General features: G+C 35.4%; 1 protein-coding gene across 1 annotated transcript in view; it reads left to right on the top strand.

The window, feature by feature from the left end:
* LOC129216232 (uncharacterized) overlaps positions 1-23,361 on the top strand; it is a 357,849-nt gene that overhangs the window by 194,019 nt on the left and 140,469 nt on the right. The window contains exon 3 of the mRNA XM_054850431.1: positions 13,102-13,175. The gene's annotated coding sequence lies outside the window, so the exon portion shown is untranslated. The remainder of the gene's footprint in view (positions 1-13,101; positions 13,176-23,361) is intronic.

Raw genomic sequence — 23,361 nt, forward strand, 5'->3', positions numbered from 1 at the left:
TAGATGTCGTAGGCAAAAAAATGCGTGAACACTGAACAGCCAGGGGCGCCCCGAACTAAAATGGGGGGAGGGGGGAATTCTCAGTTTGCCGAATAGAATTTCAAATTTTACCGAAGGATTATAATTTTGCCGAATCGTCAGACAAAAGTTGCCGAATAAGAAATTTTTGGTAAGTCATGGTGACCTCACGAGTCAACAGTTGTGACCTCCTGTCTCTCCAGTGAACTGCTTTTATACTAATATCTCAGTAGCGTCGCTACGAGGGACGGAGGGGGTAGTCCGCGCCGGGTGTCGCCCTTCTGGGGGGTAACTCCCACAGTGAAAATGCAATTTTTTGAGAAATATAAATATTTTAATTCAGAAACTTTCGCCCAATATTTTGAATAACCCCAAACCTCTTCAATCCTTAATATTCTCTGGACTAAAGATGGTCTAGAATGTCTTTTAAAAGAATGAATTAGAAAAATTTCCGGGGGTGAGGCCTCGAATCTCTCCTCCACGCAACATTACCAAAGTTTTCTAAAACTGCATTTTAAGAGCTACAATTTCGAAAAATTTCCGGGAGACTCCCCCCCCCCCTTTTCCCAAACATACTTGGAGATTGTATGAATTTCATGTTTTCTAACATTCAAAGTTTTTTTTTTTTTTTCATTCTTTTTTTTTTTTCATTTTTTTTTCTGTGTTTGTAGGGGGAGGGGGATACCACAAATTATCGCCCCAGATGTCACCCATGCTAGGTACGCCACTGTATACCTCACAATGGTTTTTACTTCTCGCTAGATACATATTAAATTATAATTCCTTTTTCCCTTAGTTAATTTTACTTTTTAATGATTGACAATAATATTAATAAAAAATTAATTTGAATTTTGATATCTTGAATTCAAATTATGTTTTTCGCAATCACGTGTTTTTTTAGGTGTGTACAGGCGTGTGTGTGTGGGGGGGGGGTGTATGTGTGTGAGTGTGTGTGTAGGCGTGTGTTTGTGTCTGTGTATATGTGTGTGTGTGTGTGGGTACGTGTGTTTGTGTATATGTGTGTGTGTTTGTGTGGATATGTGTGTGAGTGTGTAGGCATGCATGTGTGTATGTATGCGTGTAGGATATGGCATCCTGGAGACGGTCTTCGCTAGGGGACCAGCATCGTGAGGCCGGTCGACGGGTGATGCTGGCAGAGGGTGCTGGTGGGAAAATAAAATGATAGCACCCCAAAAACAGTCAAATGAGAACAATAAGCAATCGTGATTGCTCAATAATAATAATTAAAATTATGTGGTATGGTGGTATAAGAGGTCGTAATGAAAAGCTAAATATTTTAGATTTAATATATTAAATAAATAATACTATCAAGCAGTAAGTTGCCATCTTTAAGCCAGGACTAAGGCAGAGCTACAGGCAATATACGGATAGCCCGGTCATGTCATTAAGAGACTACAGTTTCGCCCTTGTTATGGACTCATCAGTCTGGAATAGGCAGTAACCGAGCTAGAGGCAGATTACATCTCATTGAAGCTGAGAGTTTCGGCAAACTCGTCAATTGATTTAATTTTTCAATTTAGGATAACTGCATAAAGTACTACTTTTAATCACTAAAATTGATAGAATAAGCAAAAAAACATTGAGTAAGAAAAAAAAACTTTCATTTTCCCAACGCTTAATTTTAAATTATTTTTTTGATGTCTTATTTTGAAAATAAAGCGTGGTCTTTATGACGTCACAAGTGGCGCATCTCCACTGGCACACTGAATGCTTACGCTTGTTGTCTACCGCAATTCCAGCCTATGACAATCAAGAAGCGAATAAATATTGCGCTCTACGCTTGCTATCAACCATAACGTTGCCAGTACATGTGAGTAATGATGCGAATTAAATATTTTGCGTTGCGCTGATGGCAACAGTGAAAGGCATTTCATCACTTCTGATGTCATGTTGCAGAAGCGAAGGGTAAATAATGAAACTTCATCTTTATACATAAAGGGCTAATCTCTGTCCGGATGTCCGGGGTAAACTTCGAAACTACTTGAGGGATTTTAACCATTTTTTCACCATAGATAGCTACATAATCGGGGAACAATTTAGGCTATAATTTATTGCTAAAAAACTTAGTTTAGATCGAAAACAGTGAATGTCATTTAATTTCCACATCAAATTATTAAAAATTAAACCCATTGTTTCGAAAATTCGTTGCCTAACAACAGCAACATTAAAAGTAATCATAATGTAAATTTTGAATCAAGGCTTCTCCGGAGCAAACATGAGTCTAAAGTCATTTAAACATTTGGAAACTCACTTTTTGCACACTTAGGTAAACATAGAAAAGAGCATTTTTGTGTGTGTGTGTGTACTATTTAAGTAAATAAAGCGCACAGTTTTTTTTTTAGTGATCTTTGTTTTTGTTAGATATATTTTGGAAATTCTTCAAATTTTTATATACTGCACTTTGCTCTTTCGTTTCTAAATGAATACTCTTTCGTTCTTTATACTTATTGCTGTTTTACTTTTATGGGTAAGGATGAAGCTTAATTTTTAATGACGTCAAAGCGGTGTGTTTTGAGTTCTTTCAGTTAAAACAGAAAACAAAAGAAAGTAGCGATTATTTCTCACAATTATTACTGACCCAAGCAACGCCGGGTATTTTTGCTAGTCGTTTAAAATAATTGTTGAAAAATACTACACTTTGTCATAATTGTTTTAAAAATGGTGAAATCCTATGTTTTTAAGCATGTGCCCTTTCGGGGGGGGGGGACTTTTAAAACATCGGAATCAACCCTATCATCATTGCAATAGCGTAACTAGGGGTTGGCAGTGGTGACTCTCGCCAGGGGCGCAGCAGCCAGGGAGGCAACATTTCGGCAGTTTAAAAAAAAATTTAAGATTTTTTTTTTTTTTTTTTTGACTATAGAATTTGAAAAATGATTTTGAAAATTAAAAAAAAACTCGTAAGAAAAAGAGCTAAAGGGGGTATATATAATCTACGGAGAAGGAACATCGGACATCATCGAAAACAATTCTAAAAAAGAAAATAAGAAAAAAAATTCCAATGCTGCCTCTTATTTGTCAAATCAATTAATCAAAGTGTTTTTAAAAAAATGGGAGGTCACAATGACCTCTGATGACTTTTCACGTGGGCGACCCTGGGGGGGGGGGACGCAGTTTCTTTAGTTCGCCAGGGGCGATAGACCGCTAGACCCCGTACTTACGCTAGCATCAATAGTGAAGTCATATATTCCATACGGAGTTGATTTTTTATCGGAACTGGAAAGGGGTAGTTATAGATTGGAGAGGCATCATAATCATTTGCCACAGAAATGGAACTACCTTTTCAGATTTTAACATTTTTGAGTCGTGTATTAAAAGAACGCAAATCGATAAAAAAAAAAAAAAAGAGTAACGCTGTTGGCATCTGCCTGTCATCCCTTGTAAAGTCCCTTGTAGTGCGGTTTTCACAGCTGAATGTGCTTTTGTTGCTCTGTGCAGAGCAGGTGCCGGTAAAGTTCGGTTTTACCTATTTGGCCCTCTGTTGTTCTGGTGCAGCTAGAAAACAGTTGTAAAGGTGAAATGAAAGCACATTTCATGCGTGATATATGATAGCCTTATTACATGCTAGTGGCACCCGCACGACTTCGCCCGTAGTAGAGAATTAAAAGCTGTGTTGGCAAAAACTCGGGTTTTTTTTAAAAAGCCCTTGGACCCAGGGTTTTTTGGGTTTTTTTAAACCCCCCCCCCAAAAAAAAAACAACCACTAAAGCTGGGTTTTTCAAAAGAAATGTGGGTTTTTTGTCTTTTTTTAGGGGAAAATGTGGGGTACTTGCAGCCTATTGTAGCGTAAGTATATGGACAAAGCACAAAAATTGTCTTGGGGTAAAAAAAGCTGGAAAATTCAGCGTTTTCTGAAGAAACGTATAAAAGACGACAAAACCCAAGAATGGTGAAGTTTCAGATTTTTAGTTTCCATGATTACCAACAGTTAAGACAAAATAACTTCTCAGTGATAAAATCTATTGTTCGTTTTTCATTACTACATCTTCTGTTTACATTTTACTTTAATGCATTTCATTTTGTTATGCAAAACTACAGTAGAACCTTAGGTAGTTTAAATCCCTTTTTACTGAATTCCAGCTTAATCAAGACATTTCTTTGAATTTTATGTTGCCTGTTTTTCTATTTCTGTGTACAGAGTAAGAAATATTAAACTTTTTCGTAAGAAAAAGAAATACTGTACATCCTACTCTGTTTTTGTCCGATCGTTTGTAAAACCTGTTAAGTTCTAAAAAAATATATCTTGTTTATTCAAGATTTGTGACGTGTTGGTTTGCAGAAAAGAATTCACACGAAAGCCTTTTAGCTAAAGAAGTTTCCTCTGTACAATCTACAAATATCGAGAAAAGCAGACGTGACAGGACTTAGTCAAGATAATTTGAGTTATTTATTAACCAATTAAAGAAAAAAGTTAAATATATTCATTTAAAATATTTGAAGTACTTTTTTAATACCGTTAAGAGTTAAGAAATACTATTAAAGTTCAAATTCCATTTTTTATGCCCATTATCTGTGGTGAAGAACAAATAAAAAAGAAGTTTAAATTGGGAAATTATTTAAATTAGTTAATTTTTTAAAAACTTCTCGGAAAATTTAAAAAAACCCAAAAGTGGGCTAAATAATGGGTTTTTTTAAATGGGTTTTTTCAAAAAAACCCATTGGATCCAACCCAATTGGGTCCAATCCGGCCAACCCTGATTAAAAGATCTTTTGGTTCGCCTGTATATTTACAAATAATGTATGATGAATTTCTCGCCCATTTGCTATGTTCATTGGCTTGCCCATGTTACAGTTCCACGTTATGATAATTTGTTAATTTACTCGTCCATCTTATGATATTTTTTGCTACAAACTAATTTTGTGCCAAATTTCATGAAAATCGGCCGAACGGTGTAGGTGCTATGTGCGTTACAGAGATCCGGACAGAAATTCAGACAGAGAGACTTTCAGCTTTATTATTAGTAAAGAACATCTTGAAAGGCATTTCGCTTAGACGTAGTAAGTACCCGCAGCAGAACCTTGCTTATTCTACGCTCCGTTTGATTGGTCATTCATTTAAAAAAAATAATAGTTTAAAAAACTAAATAAAACACGCTTTTGTAGCAAAATGAACTAAAAAGTAAAAAATAATCTTTGGATGATAGTAATTGAGCAAACATTTAGTTTAAATGTAATACAAAAAACCGTGGGGTGCTGTCTATTTACATTTTGTATGGACAACAATTTCAAGACAACTGAAAAGACCCCCCCCCCCCTCCCACGCTTTTTTGTGTTACTTTGAAATTAAGTACTTGGTCAATTACTATCATCTAAAGATTGTTTTTTACTTTTTACTTCATTTTGCTACAAAAGCATGTTTTTTTTTTTTTTTTTTTTTTTTTAATTTTTTAAACTATTATTTTCTTTTTCTTTTTTTTTCTTTTTAGTTTCACTTGTTTAACGCAAAAATATTCATTTCAACATAATTCAAAAATTTTTAGATTCATGAAATTTTCCCAAATGAAAACGGCTAAAGGTCTCGGGCAGCATCCGAATCGCAGTCTCTCGAACTCCAAAATAAAAACATTCAACTGCGCTGATAAATTGCCTGTCGAGTAATGGTTTAATTTTCAGCTAATCCATCTCGCACTCATCGATGAAATCATATTTACATTACTTTGAAAATTTGAGATACATTTTAATAAAAGTATTGTTCAACAATGGCCTGATCAGCAATGAATTGCCAATTGAAGGCTCACCTAAATTTTGGCATGAAATTAGTTAAACACAATAATAACTCTTGTTCTAATTACCTTGGAACATTGGAACAAAATCTGTCTGATGCAGAAAAATCAAAGGTTTTGCGAGCATTTCTTAATATTTTTTAAAAACATTTTTCTTCTTCACATTGTTGGAATTAAAGCCAAAATATTGATTAAAATTGAAATAAACTAATAATTAATAGTTAATTAATTAATTTGATTATAGAATATTGCATTGTCATCGGGTCTAAGGTCGCGTGCCAAATTTCAAAAGAATCTGATCTCAAGAAGTGGGCGAAATTTGAGTTGCAAGATTACGTTACAAGATACATACAGGTGAAGCTAATAAAAGCGTGTTAAAAATAATGATTTAGTTTCCTTGACTAATTAAAGTTTGTACAATCACGGATTGCAGCCGTTTTTTTTCCCCCCTGATGAACTTTCTTCTTATTCTTCTTTTTCCTTTTTTTTTTCTTTTCGACTTTTGCGGTGTTAGGTTCGTTCCACCGTCACGTACGGAATAAGTCACAAGTCAGACTCTATGATTTCATCATATTTTATTCCAATGACAAATAGTGAATTGCACAAGTTGTGGGATTCTTTGCCGCGTCATACGTTCGACTTTGTTATACGGGTGAAAGTTTTAGTTTGAAATAAACTTCGTATTTCGAAAATGAAGAAAAAGTTTTATATAGCTTCAGCTTTAATCTGATAACGATAAATTAGCGTAACATAACAACACTTAAAAATTATCTTACACTGTACTGAATTCATGCAATGACCGAGAATTCTTCCCATGGCATTGGTGCATTACTGCTGCAGCTTTACTTTTCGCCGTCTCATATTGCTCAAGAAAAATGAGAAAGCTTTTTGAATATGCCATAAAATTGCTGTTGACGGGAGGATTCCCGTTTTTTCCAGAAGCATTTCCGTTACATCAAAAACAGTTTCTAATTTTTTTACAGTGCATAAATCATGCACAAATGTTTTATTTATTTGTAAATTAATTTATTTTTTGCGAAGTTTTTAATTTTTCCTATCAAAAATAAAATTGCCAGATATACACTGAAAACACCTCGTTATAATCGAATCGTTTACCCAGGCAGGAATCAGGCGGGAGCCCAGGGGAGAGGGCATTGACTTTTTTAAAACTTTTTTACTTTAAAGTTCTCTAAATTTTATTTGCATTGATACTTATAGAATTGTAACTATGCGTTTTGTTTCAGGGAACGGAATTTCATGTTTCTTCTAACAAATATTAAAAAAAAAAGCTCCTGTTGAACTTGGAGTTTGAAGCATGTCCTTAAAAGTCAAACTGTTGTAAAACATTACATGTCTAAAAATATAATAAAGGCAGCAGTTGTTTAAAATCCCCATTTTTCAAAAAAGGGTTAAAGTCATTGTAATTTCTTAAATCCCAAAACTGGTATTCTTTCTGAATTTTATACCTTTTATTTTCAACCAAAAGTTTTTCAAAAAATATCTTGAAATTAAGGGGTTACTGTACCTCAAAAATGATCAAACGATTAAAAAAAAATGTTGCTTGATTCAAAACTACATTTTATTCCAAATACAGAGGTAAAGTTTCATCTCTTTAGTTCAAATATTTAAAAAGTTATGAGTAGTTTTAGATCATACTCACTATGCGTTCTTATGCAAAAGAAAAACTTAAAATTGCTTTTTCTCGGTGATCTTTTTTTTTACATGTCTTTAGAATCCCTTTTTCTAGAAGAAGAATAGAATTTTTTTTCTATTAAAGATACTGCTCTAAAGTTTTGCAGTTAGGATAATATATTTAACGAAACTGTGCATTGGATAGGCATTTTATAAATTACTCAAATGTTTAGAGCATGGTATACCTTTAAAAACAAAATTAAAAAAAAAAAAAATGAGTTTTTACATAATTAATCACAGAAAATGTTCTAATACATATATAAGCAAATGAATGCACAGATTTTTAGGGATGATTATTGTGATTCATTAAGCAGAAAACATTTTTAAATAAGTGCAAAACCAAAAAACCTTAAGGATTTTAAAAAATTGAAATTTTCCTAAATTTTTTGAATTTAAAAAAAGCAGGCAATCTTTTAAGATTTTGAAAATAAATTATTGATTGCGAAATGAGAGTGCATGTTAAGGTTTCAAAGTAAAAAAAAAATTTACATAAAATAAAAAAAATGTTCAAAAGGTAGTGACCCACCCCTAAAGCCTTTAAACCCAAGAAATTTCTAAGCCTCCCTCTAACACCTCTAACCAGCATAGAGCGCCCGTGCTGGGGGTGGAGCCCCCCTGGAAAAGTGAATTTTGCAGGAATATTAGTTTTCGGGATTTCACCGGAATTTACTAGAATTTACTACTTGAGGGAGCGCAAGAAGTTCGTAAGAAATTCAATTTTGTGCACGTGCAGATGTTTGAAGAGACGCTGAATACGAGTTTCACGAATCTTTCCCGCTCTCCCCTTTTCACGATGAATGGACGTAAAACTCTGGGGGGCACATTCCTGGCTTTCGAGGAAAGGTCGGGACTGAATCCAAGCGGAAGTGAAGGGTACGAAAGTTCACGATGGATGCAGGGAGGAAGGAGCTCATTCGAGACGACCCCTACTTTTCTTTTGATGAATGAATATGGTAATGGAGTTAGCTTTCGTGGGGAAAATCGCTTGTGCCTTGTGCTAAGTCGAGGTGAGGCTGTTGGGGTGATATTCTGTAGACGTACAGTGAAACCCCGTTACAACGAACTTGCAGAGGTCCCGAATTTTGTTCGTTGTTCCAGGAATTCCTTTGTAACGGAATTCAAGCAACATAATGGAAGTTAAATCGGGACTGAAAACTTTATTTCGTTGTATTAGTGTTCGTTGTAACGAGATTTCACTGTACTAGTATTCTTTGCCGTAAGCAAAACGTTATTTTTTCGAAGAACCCCGAAATCGACTCATCACTGGTTCAGTCGGACTCGCTTATAACGAGCCCTGATTTAACGAGAAACCGGATTTAGAGAGGAAATCAGAAAGATTTGGTTTGTACAATGTTAAGTCTATTGGAGCATAAATCGCTTTTAACGAGCAAACCCCGCTTAAAGCGAGCAATATTTTTCGATTCATAAAATTTCCATTGACTCAGCTTATCCTTTCTTGAAAAAAAAAAAAATCCTTTAGCATTCTGACGTCAACTGAAAGTGAGTGATTTGTCATAAACCCTGCGGACAGGGACATTGTAACTCAAGGATAGTAATTTCTGATTTGTGTACTGTCAGTTGATGATCTTTTCGTTCGTATAGTATCTTTCTTGAATACCTGAATGTTGTTTCTGTGGAAGAGCGTAGCATATGATACAGAAAACATATGTACAGGGATTAAAATTAAGAGGAATTGTTTATTTAATGCTAATATTTTTATTAAAGAATAACCTCTTCTTTTTTTTTCGAAGGATTGTTCCATGTTAAAAAAATACAATAAAAGATTTAAACAAGATTCCGAGGATATATTGTAACTCAGATTCAAGCTAATGCTGACGAAAAAAAAGATAGAATGCAACGAAGATAACGACAAATGGGAAGAACTTCAAGGGGGAAGAAACCTCAACATGTACCGCAGCTTTTAATCTGTAGAAATCATTTTCAAAACCAGGGGTGCAAATAACCATGGTTTTCGGGCGATGAGCTCTCCTCGAACACAATAGCGCACGAAAGACACAATAGGACAGTTTAAAGCAAATTAACCAACTTCTTTGGTACTGTACTAAAAATTAGAAAAATAAAGCAAGTACGTCCTAATTCTTAGGAGCTTTTGGTTGTTTTTTTACGAGTACTCGGCTATAACGAGCAAATATTGCAGTCCTTTCGCACTTGTTATAACCGAGTTCGACTGTAATATGCAATTTCGATAGCTAACACAATTTCGCGAAACAAAAAATGAGGTGTGAGTTGACATTTTAAAATGACTTCCAGTGATTAAGGTAAAAAAATACGGGAGCAATAAGCATTTGTTTTTAAGTAAAAGTATGTAGTGTAATTTTGATACAGAAAAAAAGGAAAAGCGTCACAATATTTCTATAATTATATTGCATTACGAATGTGATAGTGTAAAGTGATAGATTTCAACAACTTCAAATCAACATTTAATTACAGCCCCCAAACAGTAACTTCATAATCACAGGGCCTGATTAACGCATGGTCCGGCGGGTCCGCGGACCTGGGCACCACAAATTTAGGGGCACCAAAATGGCCTAGTTTAAATTCACTTACTTACTTCCTTTTTTTTTTTTAAAAAAAGCTTATTTTACTTTTTCTCAACTTTAAGGAAGAAGGGGCTCAAAATTTTTTAAAAATCAACTCAAAAACTCATAAAGTTAAAAAAATTTCGCGTAAAGAAGTCGTTGTTCCTTAGCTCTGGAATTTCAAAAAAATTACTCGGATGACATAGATGAACATTTTCCAGAAGAATAAACAGATTTTCAAATTTTCGCAAACGTAACCATTCTCCTGCAGAATGTTTTAAAAGGATTAGATCACTAAACATTACACATACATTTCCGAATGTGGATTCACCCCTGCAGCTTCTTCTCACCTTGCCTATCAGCAGCTGTTCCAGTGAACGTTCCTTTTCAATTTTGAAAAGAATCAAAAATCATTTGAGAAGCTGCATTTCTCAGGATAATTTACAGGTGTTTTCCTTATTGACCATTGAAAATTCTGTGACATCAAACATAGATTTCGATTATTTGATCGACACATTTGCCTCTATTAAAGCCAGAAAGAAGTCTTTTTAAAGCTTGCTGTCAGAATTAGTAAGATTTTTTTTTTTTTTTTTTTGCAGTTTTAAATTGTTTTTTAACTCTTTTTCGCCTTAAGAGGCATTTTTAACTGTGATTAGTTTGGTGACTATCAAGTGTTTGGTATTCAAATCCCAGGTTTCCTTTTTTAAATGTAGTAATGTTCCTTTAAAATGTAGTTTCTAGTATGAAACATTGACTTTAAAATTGTGCGGATTTTCTCATGGGGGAGGGACACCAAATTCTACTCCAGGACCTGGACACCAGTTTGGCTTGATCGGGCCCTGCAATCAAGTAATTATAGAACTAGAAAGTCGTCCGTCAAGGTATGACAGGTGAAAATTGCTTCTATACTTCTACATTTGAACGAAGCCATTGCCTGTTTGGTGATATTTTGATAATTGAAATTGTAACCCTAACTCCAGCGAATTAACCCTAAACTCCAGTAGATAGCGTTCTTAGTTGACCGCTTTTTCGTTTCTTCATTCCTCTGAAATGACAGTTTTACCAGTAAAACAGTTTATTTATTAGATCGAGTTCAGCCTTGTCGTGTTGCTTTTTATAATAAAGCATTTCCCTGCATGCTAAACATTACCAACACACATGATCAAATGATCAAGCCGTGGCGCGAGTTTCATTGTTGAAACACGCGGGTTACTCGATCAGCGGCTATTATTTATATGAGGATGAAACAATACAGTTGTCGCTTTTCACACGTGTTGCTAGTTTATTATTATTTGCAAAAGAAATAGAGTAGAAAACTGATACTAGTGAAACCTCTGTACAAAAATGCTGTCTAATGCAATAAACCTGTCTATAACGATATCTTTGGCCCCGACCAAATTCCTATTTATCCAATTAACCACATGGTTCAAAGTTACCCTCAGTGATTGTAATCCGAAAAGTATTGTTTCTTGCGTGGAGTGCAAGACATTCATTACTGTATTTTCAACTGAACCTATTTTTCTTCAGTTTCAGACCTACTATACACGGGACAACTTAGTTGAATCAATTTTTAAAAAAGTTGCCTGTTAACTATTTGACACGTGTTTTTCATTGTCTTCGCACGAGGCTGCTTAGTTGGATCAAAGCTTCACGCTTCACCCAATTTATTCTAGCAGCTGCTCCACAATGATCTTCAAACAGAACCGAGTTGACTCAACTCTATTCGACTGCAAGCTTACTTGACAATGGAGAAATAAGCTGAGGCCAAGCGAAGGAAATATTTCCTAGCGTCTTGTTCGATATTCGGGTGAAGTTACGCTCTTCACTTAAGAATTCGGATTAGTTAGTTAAACCCACACATAACTAAAGTATTATAAACTAAACAAGGAAAATTGATATAGAATTTGATTTTTTTTCCACTATTTGAAATTTTTTAAGGTAAGTTTTGTATACTTTTTAATTATATAAACCTTTTTACTTCTTTTTGCAAAAGAGGAAGTATTGTATTTGTATTCGCAAAAAAATTTTCACTCAAAAATCGGCCTTAATTTCCATTTTTCTCACCCCCGAATGAATGTTGAGGTTTTTTTTAGACCCGACCACACGTGGCCTAGGAACCTACAGACACCCGAAATATCCATTTTGACGACCCCCGAGTTAATTACAACGAATTTTCTTGTTGCGTCCGTATGTATGTGCGTATGTGTATGTTTCTCGCATAACTCAAGAACGGTATGTCCTAGAAAGTTGAAATTTGGTTCTAGTGGGGTCTAGTTGTGCACCTCCCCTTTGGGTTGCATTCGGGTGTTTCTAAAGGAGTCTTTTGCCTCTTTTTTTTTGGGGGGGGGGGGGGCAAATCAGTGTTAATTTCGATGTAAACTTAAGTGGTGTTATAATTTGGCGGACATTTGGCGATATATCGCCAGTATTTCAGTCGCCAAGTTTTGTCGCCAACTTGGTGACAAATTTGGCAATTTTTTTATTACTTAAATCTGGTTTTAATTTGGCAACTGTTGGTGATATTTAGAGTAAACTATTGAATCACATTAAAAATGCCAATAATGGGGAAATTACATTAAATTGAAGTAAAAGGAAGTCATGTGATGCACACATCAGCTTGTTTTTATTATGTGTTTAATCTGATATTTATTTTAAGTTCAAGAGTCAAGTTTTCTTTGCAAATAATGATGTATGGTCAAGCTATATTGCATTGAAAACTCTAAAAATAATTTGTTTTCCGCCTAAAAAAAATTTCTTGCTCCTTATATTTTACACTTTTGTCACATTCTGTTTATATGTCTCTATACTGCCGTGCTAAAGCGCAAAAGCCGTATCTGCATCTGAGTTCAAAATGAAAAATTGCCGTTTAAAACTTTGCACATCCATGTATTTGATTCAGATTCAACGTTTTGAGAATTTTTTCCAAAATATACCCCATTCACAAATGACCATAAAACATTGTACTTAGGTAAAGTATGTGGCTAAGAATCACGTGGTGACCATAACTCAATATTGATAAAAAGTGCAGATACGACTTTTGTACTTAGCACGGCAGTGTATTTTGATCAACAAAATGGCATGCTCTTAACATTAGAATTTTCTTTCAGATTCATCGTTCTGATCACTGAGATGGATATGTGCTAATGGTGATTCTGTGCCTCTTACATAACTTGAGAATGCTGTAAGTAATTGTTTTGCATTCATGCTATTTATTGCAAATTGCTTCTTTCATCCTGAACCAACCGAAATGTTTTTAAGACACTATTTACAATAGAAGTTGTTAATTCGTCGCACCGTTACAAGTTATGCTAAAGAAAAGAGAGAAAAGAACATCAAGGGAGAAATTTCAATTTTTCTTCCTATTTCTTATTAGTACAGTAAATCATCGTTTATCCGGTCCCCTTTTTATCCGGTCCTCTTTTATCCGGATCTCCAGTTTATCCGGATCAAATTTGTAGAGTTAATAACAATTATATTCAGTTAAATATTTTTCGTTTGATTGCAAGAACGGAACCATAAGTGCGCCAAATATTCGGTTGTGTTTTGGTTAAACTTACAACTTCTCCGTAGAACGTAAGTTAAAATAAAAACTAACTTAACTAACATATATATGAGCGTCAGTCCGACACTACTGCATCTGAACTATAAATGCAGTGGCGTCACTACAGGAGGGGCGGTCCGCCCCGCATGTCACCCGTATAGGGGCTGACGACACCCTAAGTGAAATTGAAAGTTTTTGAAAAATATGAAGCTAAAAACCATTTTAAAAATAACAAGTTTGAAAATTTTCTGGAGGGTAAACCCCCGGACCCCCACTTTTATTTATTTATTTATTTTTTCTACATTGGAAAAAAAATTCGTTAACACAAATGAAGTTATTTCTGAAAATTGCATGAATTTAATTTTTTCATGTTTACATATCATTTAGTTTTTCTTTTGCGTCTGTAGGGGGGAGGGGGTGACACCACAAATTGCCGCCCCGGGTGTTACCCATGCTAGGTACGCCACTGATAAATGATCAAGTATTTGCGAAAAACGGTACTTTGTAATTTTGTTACAAAGCATTGTTTTTTGTTGTAATAAAAGATACATCTGCTTATTTTAGAATCTATTTTGCTTATTACCCAGACTATCCGGATTGCCTTTGGTCCCAGTTACTTGCCCCATCGACTTTTTTTTTGGGGGGGGGGATAGTGTAATGTTTTTTTTTTCAGGGGGATGGGGTTTTTATTCTTCGAGGGTGTTCTGCAACATTTGAACGGGAGGAGGGGGGGGGGTTGTAACCTTGTAACATCGCTCTGAGTAATGCTATGACTCGTACTTTCGTCTGCATAGCAGTGTATATTTTCTAGTTACTAAAGTGAGTGTTTTTGAAATAAAATTACCAGTAAAACCTTGAAAGAGACTTGTCTGCTCTCTACTTCTGACGAAGTTCTTTTTCACCTTATTGTTAATTGTTAAAATTCGTTCGTAATGAAGTTAATCATACACTTGATAAGCTGATAAATTTATTTTGTGTAGTATGATAAAAATTAATGTTCGGTTTCAAAACATAGCATTTCGCCTAACAGTACGTTTTATTTCCGAAACGACGAAAACAATTACTCTCCATACATTTCTCCACCTTGTCCCGCCTTTTAGCGTAACACTTTTTCGGTTACACCACATAACATACCATTCCAGGGGCCCCCGAATCCACCACTATGCGTGGTTTAATCGGTTAAATGGGACCATGGAGACAGCTCTTTTTTTTTTTTTTTTTTTTTTTTTAACCGGACCAGGAGCCGAGCGACTCCTAATCCAGCGCCCCCAGAGGAATTGATTCACTTGGCGGACTTTGTGACCACTAACATATTTAACGTGCCCCAGTCACCATTGGTGAACACGGAGGATCTTCGACCGGCTGGCATCGAAAACGGAATAGGTTGTACCACACGAGGGGTCCGACGAAGCGGGCTGGGTTTGGAGGACGACTGTGGTCTTCGATTCTCGCTGGTCGAAGATCCACCGTCTTCGTTAATGGTGACTGGGGGACGTTAAATATGCTCGTAGTCACAAAGCCCACCGAGTAAAACGATACCTCTGGGGATGTTGGACCAGGGGTTGCTCGGTTTCTGGTCTGGTTAAAAAAAATCAGAGCTGTCTTCAGGGTATCATCCAACTGGTTAAACCACACAGAGTGGTAGGTACGGGAGACTCTGGAGTGAAAAGTGAAAAGTGGTCTGCGGACTTGGTACATTGCACCAGGGAAAGCCCTACTTTGAACTGATTTTTTCTCTCCACTGAATCTCTGGATCTTAAGTCATTTATTACTCTTAGAATTATTAATCCATTTGAGCCTTTTTTTTCTTCCATGTTTAGTTCAAGTAAAAATTATTAGAACCAAAGAGAGAAGAAAAGCAAATTCATGCTATTTTCAATAAGTAGAAGCAATATATGGCACAAAAAGGGTTAAAGCGAAAGCAAAAATATCTTTTATCATTTTACATCAAATTAACTTCTGTGTTCGAGAAAAAAAAAAAAGAAAAATCCGTCTAGAGCGTGTTCTTTTAGTGTAAATTTAATGTATACTCGGTATATTTGTCTCTAGAAAATTGAGATGATATTAATATTGTGTAACTAATTATCTTTCTTTATTTTTGAAAATATTTGAGCAGAAAAGTAAAAGATTGTTATAAAGCTGTAGAATTCCTACTCGCAAAGAAAATTTTATAATCTGCACAAAAAAAGTGAAACTTTCGAATTCAATTTCCTCTTGAGCGTTTTTGAGGACTGTAGCGTAATTTTCAAATTGATCTCTCTCTTTGTTTTACCTACATTTTCCTGTAGAAATAAATAAATAAATAAAATAAAATAAAAAGTCGCGAAACATTTTCAAAAAAAAAAAAAGTTAGGAAGATCAAAAATTTTGAAAAAATCAAGTTCCCTAATTTAAATTTTTGGGAGGGCGAAATTCTCAATTTGGCAAATGGAACTCCAAATTTCGCCGAATAGGACTCTACATTTTGCCGAATGATGATGATCTTGCCGAATCGTTAGACAAAATTTGGCGAATAAGGAAATTTTTGGAAGGTCACAGTGAGCTCCCGTGACTTCCCGTTGGGACTCCCCTGATCAGGTGCATCTAAAAACAAAAACAAGTTAAAAAAAAAATAATTTGAATTTTGACATCTTGAATTCAAATTATGTTTTTCGCAATCACAAGTGTGTGTATGTAGGCGTGTGTGTTTGTGTGTGGGGGTATGTGTGAAGGGGTATGTGTATGTGTGTGTAGGCATGTGTGTTTGTCTGTGTGCTGGCATAAGTGTGTGGGTAGTTGTGTATATGAATGTGTGTATGTGTGTATGGGGGGGTATGTGTACGTGTGTAGGCATATGTATTTGTGTCAGTGTGCAGGCATGAATGTGTGGGTAGTTGTGTGTATGTGTGTGTGCGTGCGTGCGTGTGTGTGTGTGTGTGTGCGTGCGTGCGTGCGTGCGTGTGTGTGTGTGTGTAGCTGCGTATGTATGCGCGTGTGTGTAGGACATGGATGCAACCGAGACGGCTTTCGCTAGAGGAGCAGCATCGTGAGGAGCCGGTCGACGGTGACAGGGTGCGGAGGGTGGCGGTGGGAAAATAAAAAGATAGGACATCAAAACAGTCAAATGAGAACAATAAGCAATCGTGATTGCTCAATAAATAAAAGAAACAAAACGATTTTCACTTAAATTCACTCATTCTCAGTTGTGAAGGTATGTATTGGTGTGGGAGAGGGGAGGGGGGGGGGCAAAAAATGCTGACAATATATGAAGTGGCAGTGGCGTAAAGTTAACCCACTTGATTCAAAGTGTCAAAGTTGTCTTGAATAATGAAATGTAATTAAAACCCCTTACAAATGGGGTCGTTTCCAAAATTTTAAAAGTATTTTTTTTCTGAAAGAACATGCTTAAAAACATAGGATCCTACCATTTTTTAAATAATTTGTTTAAGTTTAATATTTAAAAAAATACTTAAATCGGTGGGCTTTTATTGTTTAAGCTTCTGCCGATGACATCACAAATGATGAAATGCCATTTCGTGTTGCCATTATCGGCGCAAAATATTTAATTCGCATCTTTGCTCACGTGTATTGGCAACGATATGGTTGATAGCAAGTGTAGAGCGCAATTTTAATTCGCTTCTTGATTATCATAACGTGGAAATGCGGTGAAAGATGCGCCAAAGAGCATCATTTGTGACGTCATCAAGACCACGCCTTGTTCAGACCCCGAAGAGTTCCTATTTTTCCTACTTTTTCCTACTTTTTAGAGCTCTCTCCTTATTTTCCTACTTTTTCCTTTTTTTTCCTACTTTTTCTTTCTTTAGTATAGCACTTCTAATTGTGCATTGATTCTTATTTTTACAATGCCGCGCCGATAATTTTCTGCATGTTTTGATTTTGAAAAGTAAAAGGAACAAGCGGATCCTTAGCTTTTCATTGAATGACTAGACTATAGTAATTTCTGGAAGGAACGCCGCGGCGTTTGTGTGTTTAAAAGTTAAAATTTTCGTGACTTTTTTTGCTGTTGCGGCGTTTATGATCGACTTTTCTTTTTATCGCCATGACTTCAGTCCTACTGTATTAGCGAAACTAACAAAAAATAGATACTGGCACATTCTGATGCAATTATATATTATTTACCCATCAATTAGAAGCTTTAATTAAAGTAAACGGCCGACTGTTCAAAAAAATGCGGGAAAAACCGAATTTCCTATTCGCCAATTTTTTGTATGATTACAAGTGAAATGAAGCTCTATTTAAACAGAAAGGCAACGTAAAACCTTAAAAGGACATAAGGAAACAAAAACTGAAAAACTTGTATACTGTACATATTTTATTGATGTTAGTACAACATAAAAGCGACATCTAACAGAAATTCGCAAAAACGGACCACTTCAAAAATAATCGCGGAAACTTTTTTCGTACATAAATATGATTATTGTTCGTTCTAAATCGTAAACATGATTATAAAATTTATAAAATTTCATTTTCTTTCCTTGCAAAGAGTGTACTTGCAAAAAAAATAAATAAATAAATAAATAAATAAAGCAGCAAAACCTGGATGGGCAAAACGTTCCCGATTTTTGGAGAAAAAAATCGGAAATCAATTTAAATGCAATATTTTGTTTTTATTTCTTCTCATTTTTAAAAGTTGGGATATAGAGCTAGAAATTAATATGTATTTTTTTTCTTTTTAATGGGTATTTTCTACTCTGATATATCATCAATATCGAGGAGTTGCTCATCATTTTTATGTGCTGTGTTTCTGGCAATGCGACATTTCTGAGCATTTAAAATTTTTTTGACAGACTCTTAACTCTTTTCGGGGTGCGGCAATTATACCGATGCGGCGTATCTACTGTAAGTTATTGTACTTATTGCGCCTGATCAAAGCGAGGGGGGAGAAAGAGATATATGCAGGCATTTGATGCCAAGTGCTTCCCCCCCCCCCTCACTCTCAATTTCGTGAACAATTTCCGAATGAATATTTTTGTTGTATGGTGAGGATTGAGATAAACTATTTGCCTTCCCTTTTATGTACATAGAAACATTAGTAACTGATCTTTGTCTTTGATAAAAATATTATGTTTACCGTGCATGGCTGTTTCCTTTTATTTTCGTGCCAAAAAATTTTGGAACAAGAAGGAGGTAAAAATCATCAAACCATTAAAACAATATTCGTTTTTATTGCTCGATTAAAATTAGAACTGACTCATCACTTTGATTCCCTCCCCCGAACCCAGGGGCGGCATTTCACCATTTCATTTGGGGGGTCAAATTTCTTAAATATGTATAACCCCAAAGCGAAACCAAACACACATTAGCTAACAAGAAGTTGTCATAAAATCGGTTTAATATAAATAAAATTAGTGTTTAGAAACAATTAAAATTTTGATTCATTGACTAAAAGTTATCATACAAAACATGTCGCTACTAAAGTTTTTATACCTTTTGGAAAGTTAGAATGCATGATTTTTGGAATTCGGAAGAGCAGGAAATCGTGTTAAGTTACTAATCTATCAGTGCCCAATGTCTTGCTGTTTTGCCAGTTCAGCTAAATGGAAAAGGTTTTTTTTTTTTTTTTTTTTTTTAATTCCCCCCCCCCCTTTGTGCTTCGAAAATATTTCTCTAAACTCCTGAGACATATAAAAAAATTCTTTCTCTACTAGCTGAGCTGATTGTAATAGTTAAAAAATAATTGAAGTAACACAAAGTTATGTATGAAAACACTTTTTGTATCTTGTTCTTCAAAATCACCCAGGCTACTTCAAAAACTGTGAGGTGCTTAAACTTTTCATCATTGAATAATCTAGTCATGTCGGCGCTCTCAGCTTCAATGAGATATCATCTGCCTCAAGCTCTGTTATTTACTATTCCAGACTGATGAGTCCATAACAAGGACGAAACTGCAGTATCTGGATGTGAAAACTATTCTGTCGGTATATTGCTTGTGCTATGCTAAAGGGCATGAACTTTTTCACCATTGAAAGAATCGTTTTGCAATAAATTTTCCAGTCGTCAAATCACTGCTTTCAAGTTATAGAGAAATGTTTTTATCGTTTTAACTCTTGAAGATTATCTTGTGTCAACTCCACGATTGCATAATTATAGAGCCCCATAAAAGGTATTTGGTTGATATGTCTTTTTTTATTCAATAATCACATGCACTTTTTAGAAGTTTCTATGAAAGCATTATAATGTATTGATCAGCTGAAACGTGTTTCTAGCAGAAGGAAAGCGATGAACACTCATTAAATAAATATAAACTTAAAAAATGAAGCGTAAAAGTGAATGTAAAATATCAAGGAATTTTCTTGTGAAAACCATGCAGCCGCACCACTTTTCACGAGCCTCTTATATTGGACATACCATCGTTACACTGGGCACACAAGTGTGAAATATTTAGCCTATATGAGGCAATGTCTTCTTTAGTTAAAATTAACCATGGTTCTCTATCAGTTTTATATGTTCTGAAAAAGCTGAAAATACTTCATGAATTTCTAAGTCATCTTCCAAATAACGAAAAACACTTTTCTAGTCTGAGAATATGTCGAGTTTCATCAAATAGTTGCTGAGAACCAGCGAGATTTCCGACTTACATAAATTGAATTCACCCATTTTCTATCATTCTTCTCAAAAAATTTGGGGGTGCAAACGCCCCCTCTTGACCCCCCTATTTGCCGCCCCTGCCGGAACCCCCCCCCCCCGCCCCCCGGAGGTTGCTAGCGAAAGATGTATACTGAATGCAAATTTTATCTGCAAACAAAAAAAACCGCACAAACATGTATAGCTGAGCATTAATTTTCCAAAGCCTGGGAGGGGAGAAATTGACCCCCATAAATGACGTGCCTGAAACAAAAATGTATGTTGAATGCTAAAAATACATAACATAGTACAAACCCTTTAGTTGACTTATTTCGTTATTTATTTAGTTTAATTATTTTGTTATAAATTTTATGCCCCATATTTAAGAACACATTTATTTTAGTTCTGTATTTTCAGTCGTTTTCCTTTTTTTTTTTTTTTTTCAAATTCAAACATCTGCCTCTGATTACGCAAGAATGCATGTCAACTGCTGATTATTTTTGACTAAAACTAATTTAATATTTGCTTTGCTTTTGTATCATAGTTTATGATAACAGGAGCTGAAAGTGATAGTATTTTTAAATGATAATTGGATGCTCTTGAAGGAATGTTTTCGTTTTTGACAAAACAAATCTGAAACAAAAATGGTTTTATTGAACTAAAATAGGAGTTTTATTATTAATATTATTTATTTATTTATTTATTTTTTGCGATCGCTATATTGCATTTTATTCTTTCACACTTAAAAATTTTATTACTGTATTGGTGAAAGGTGTTTCTTTGTTTAGATTTTATTTTCATATTTTTGTAATTACTAACTTTGTTTCCACTAGTTTATTTTCCATACTAATGATTGTCAGTCGTCTTGACGTGTGTGTAGTCCTATCTCTTCCTATTTTTTCCTACTTTTTTAAGCGATTTTTTTCCTACTTTTCCTACTTTTTTAATTTTTGATTCCTTATTTCCTACTTTTTCCCCTCAAAAAACCACTTCGGGGTCTGCTTGTTTGAAAAATCGAACATTTAAAAAAATTAACTCTAAAATAACTGTTGGGAAAATGAAAGTATTTTCTGGGTCCATGTTATTTTTTTCGCTTATTCTATCAATTTCACCGACTAAAAGTATTACTTTTGACTGAAGGAAACAACCCCATTATGCTTGGAATTTGAAAAAGCCGTTCCATGGAACGACATGAATGAAAAAAATTGTTCCATTTATCTCTCGCTAATTGTATCATCCTTCTTTCCTTCACAACAAATCAAGGCCACTTAGAAACGTATCTTACCATTGCGAAATACTTAAAGCACTCTAGCAGAAAACGTAAGCAATTCCGACTTCCGCTCTTACCCTTTGTCTCTTCGCAGCTTTAACTTCGCCTTTTCAGAAAATCTTTTTATAGCGCAATGAATCAAACCGTTCTGAAGACCTTGTCTGGGGGTGAAATATGGCTCGTTGAAAATGGTTAAATAATAATAATAACAATAAAAATAGATTTGAAAAAAAAATTTTTTTTTGAAGGGAACTAGTACATGGATATGTTCTGAATGGGTGCGTAAATAGTGTGTAAAGATACGGGCTGACCTCTCCTTTCGCATTGTCCCTATTTCACAGTGATTCTTTGAATGACGGATGATTCGTGTCATGGCCGATACTTGTGATGATGATACTGGGAGATAGTGAATCTGAGGATGCGCATGCTTTCGTTACAGTATCCACCCACTCTATGTTCTCGAATGTAGAGCCCGATTCACCTCTGAAGTTAGGGGAAGCCAGGGCTGCCCACCCCCTAAGAGCAAAAGCGCACACCCCTAAATAACTCGAAGACCCCCGCCCCTAGGTGGGCATCCCTAGGGAAGTGCAGACTAATTTTGGGGCTCCCGCTTTTTCTTTGGGGAATTTTTAACGACCAATAAAGAGAAAGAAACCATATGAGGCAGTGAGAAGCGAAGTGATTTAAGTGGATATTTTCAGGTTTTGAGAGTAAAACGCGTCTAAAAATAAGGTCCTAGGTAGACTTTCATTGAAAAGTTTTTCTAAATCAGGCTGTAGAGCAGCACCTACCAGGGCTACTAGTACCACCCAGGGGCGTGAACAGAAATTTTGGGACCCGTCACAAATGACTTTTACAGGCCCCCCTTCATATTGTTCACCTCTACGCCCCTACATATATTTCACTTCTCATTTTAAAAATCTTAGGCTCCCTTCAGACCCGGGCACGGGCTAACAGGTGTCCCTTCTCCTCCTGTTCACGCCCTGGTACTTTTTCTTGTCCCCAAGACAGGGGAGAGGTTCACGTACCATTTACCGGTTATCTCCAAATTTTTAATTTTGCCACTTACATCCTTTTGCTTCTCACTGCCTATGAAATGAAAAAATAATCTTAAATTTATAGCAATCGAATGGACACAGCGAAACATGTTTTGCAAGGACGCCCATGAGCAAAATTTTATGGGGAGAGGGTTCAAAAATTTTCCCCATGCTTTAGCGGAATATTTTCCCCATGGAAACCGATTTCAGCACAGATTAGATATATTAAAATTTGACATTTTTAATAACTTATTCATTAATGGATGGAAAAGAAATTTTTATACATTTTTACAAAGAAAAAAGCACTAAAAGCAAGGAAGTTCTCATTTCTAGGGGGGGGGCTTGAGAATCCCCTTGCCTCTCTATATAGACGCCCTTGATGCTTTGGGACGCATATAGATTGTAATAAGTCTATAATTTTTACTTTCTTAAGAAAGTATTGGATTCATGCAAAAATTCGAATTTTGACGGATTCGAACGTTTTGAGGTATGTTGAGTCCATTTCGACCACTTTTGGAAAACGTCTGTGTGTGTGTGTGTGTGTGAGTGTGACGTATGTTTGTGACCAGTTTTTTGTGGCCCCTCTACACCAAAAACTACCGCATGAAATCGAATGAAATTTGATACACATATGTGTCCCTATGTGAAGTTGTGCCCAATGGTTTTTGGCGCGAGTTCCTCCAGGGGGGGGGGTGGAGCAATGGGACATTTCTTGAGTTATACGTGCATGCTATTCCCCAGGAAGTAACTGGCAGACTCAAAAAGGGACTGAGCTATAGAACGTTTTTGTCGTCAATTTGGAAACATATTTTTGTGCCAACTTCAAATGATAGTTTTTCAATTTACATTGAATTTAAAAATCAGTTATAAAGCAACGAAACAATGCAACATCGCATATGAATGCAATTTTAAACAATTCACTTTGAAGCTTGTAGTTAGGTGTATGAGCGTGAGG

The sequence above is a fragment of the Uloborus diversus genome, chromosome 2 (assembly GCF_026930045.1).
Source record: "Uloborus diversus isolate 005 chromosome 2, Udiv.v.3.1, whole genome shotgun sequence".
In the NCBI taxonomy this organism is placed as follows: domain Eukaryota; kingdom Metazoa; phylum Arthropoda; class Arachnida; order Araneae; family Uloboridae; genus Uloborus; species Uloborus diversus.